The sequence below is a fragment of the Hemicordylus capensis genome, chromosome 2 (genome assembly GCF_027244095.1).
Source record: "Hemicordylus capensis ecotype Gifberg chromosome 2, rHemCap1.1.pri, whole genome shotgun sequence".
Classification (NCBI taxonomy): Eukaryota; Metazoa; Chordata; class Lepidosauria; order Squamata; family Cordylidae; genus Hemicordylus; species Hemicordylus capensis.
In genome coordinates this window covers 26,991,508-26,993,713 of record NC_069658.1, presented here as the reverse complement: position 1 = coordinate 26,993,713, position 2,206 = coordinate 26,991,508, and the positions used below count along the sequence as shown (strand labels likewise).

At 55.0% G+C, this 2,206-nt stretch overlaps 1 non-coding gene across 1 annotated transcript; it reads right to left on the bottom strand.

Moving 5' to 3' along the window:
• Nucleotides 1–1,015: 1,015 nt before the first annotated feature.
• Nucleotides 1,016–1,118, bottom strand: LOC128348396 (U6 spliceosomal RNA). Its single transcript, XR_008318120.1, has one exon. It is a non-coding gene; the product is annotated as a U6 spliceosomal RNA (small nuclear RNA).
• Between the last annotated feature and the right edge of the window lie 1,088 nt (nt 1,119–2,206).

Sequence of the window (2,206 nt, the reverse complement as noted above, 5' to 3'; positions counted from 1 at the left end):
GAGCAATCTTTTCGTCCAAGTATAAAACCGACTTCCTACAACTGATTAAATTAGCCTTGAGGACCAGCACCTCATGATTAGATCAATCTCAGAGGATGAGCCTCACACCCATAGTGATCACTACCTTTATACAATGCAGCCTATCATAATATCCCAAAACAATAAGCTTTGTTACAGGACTTCAACGCTGTCTTTCGTCGATAACCAGATAACAATTCCCACTTTAGAAGGTGAAAGGTGCTTGGCCCTTCCATCAAAGACACTCAGAGGCGGGTCTCACGATCAGTGAGACCTGCTTTGAAAGGGTTTACAGGGAGAGCAGCTAAGCTCACTCTCCTTGCAAATGATCAGCAAGCCCTGCCTGGGCAGCCAGATCGGCTGCCCACACAACTGCCGGCTCCATCATGGAGCCGGCAGGGGCTTGGAAGTTCAGGGGCTGAGCGGCCCCCGGAAGTTCCAGCATGCCCTGTGCGAGTGCACAGAGCATGCTGGAGAAACCCCCAAGCTGGGAGGCTGCTTTTTAGCCTCCCAGTTGGGGGTCTTCTTGTGAGTTGCCGCGACGTGGAGTCGTGCCGCAGCAGCACACGATCTGTTAACCCCGGTTAGGGGAGCGCTCACTCCACTAACCTGGGCTAAGGGGAGGGCTTATCAAGCGGGTTAGCCGCCTGCCTACGAGCCCAGTGGTTTACACGAACAGCAAAAATCGGGCTAGGCTCTCCTAGCCCATTTTTGCTGGTCATGAGAATAGCCTCTCAGTCTTTAGGGTATAAAACCCCTCCCAAAGCTAATACTTTTGTTCAGCGTTCATGTTATATTCAGTGAGGCTGTTCACACACGCGTGTAAAACCAGGCTAAAGGAGCCCAGCCCGGTTTTGCATGCGTGTGTGTACCACCAGGATCAGGGGTACACACCAGCGGGAGTAAGCACTTCCTTAACTTCTTTTTTACAATCATCTGTCAAGCAGCCACAGATAGCAGACTTGGGGTAGGGGATAGCCATAATGTACCATGCACTCATGCAGAGGAACGCTTCACGAATTTGCATGTCATGCTTGCCCAGGGCCATGATAATCTCTGGTTTTTTCCAATTTCAGTATATGTGCTGCTGAAGCGAGCACAACTCATGCAGTGCATTATTGGAGCTCCAGGTGGTGAGGAGACACAGGGTGATGTGTCCCAGCACCCCAACCCTCAGTGCTGCCGGCAGCAGCCAGTGCTCATCTGGGCTGGAGATCTACCTACCCAGGGAAGGTGGAATGAGCAGGGAGGTAATCTCTTTAGGGCTTCCTCCCCACAGAGCCAGCAGCCTTTTCTCACTGCTCGTGAGAAAGGGCTCAGTGTGTGGATACTGTTCAGCGCAGTTTGTGGTTCAACTTTTGGTTAGCCTTGCCAACCCGCTAACCTCTCCACAGATTTACTTCCATGCTGTTGATCCCAGGGATTGAAGCGACTCTAATTCTTGTTACCTTGACCACCCACCCCACTGAAAGCTGAGATAGAGTGCACATTCTGTGGATGACGCCTAGAAATTCCCAAGCCTGAGAATCTCTGAGCTGAAATCACAATTTTGGGCACCATTGGGCCAACAGGTTCAAAGAACCCGGGCCACCGACCAACCAGGGGCCGCGAGAGCAGCCCCAACAGGCCCCCCGCGTCTGACGTCAGACATGGGGAGGCTTGTTTCGCTCCCGAGCGGGGGCCGAGCAGCCCCTTCAGTAGCTAAACAAAGGCTGGCGCTTTGTTCGCAGCACAGAGTGGCTCTTCCCTGCAAAGGCAGGGAAGAGCCGCTCCTGGTTGCACACTGCGAACGCGGGTGAGAAGAGGGAAGAACCGCTCCTGGGCTGCAGGGAAGAGCCGCTTCCTGCAGGGAAGAGCCGCTCCTGGGCTGCGCTGCGAGAGCAGCACCAGCCTTTGTTTAACTGCCGAAGGGGCCATGCGGTCCCTTCGGCAGTTAAAGGGCAACTCTCCCCTGGCCGAACAGAACCTCAAGGCTACGTTCATCCAGACCACGCCCCCGCGTCTGACGTCAGATGCGGGGGCGTGGCTAGCCCCAGCGTCTGATGTCAGACGTGGGGGTGGGGTCAGTGGGGCCACGGCGGTGGCCGCACACAGTCCGCCGGCGGTCTCGCTCCACCACTGGCCCCTTGATTCCTTGAGACCCATGCCCAGAGCTCCTCTCACTCAGCGGATCTCCAACCTCCTCATT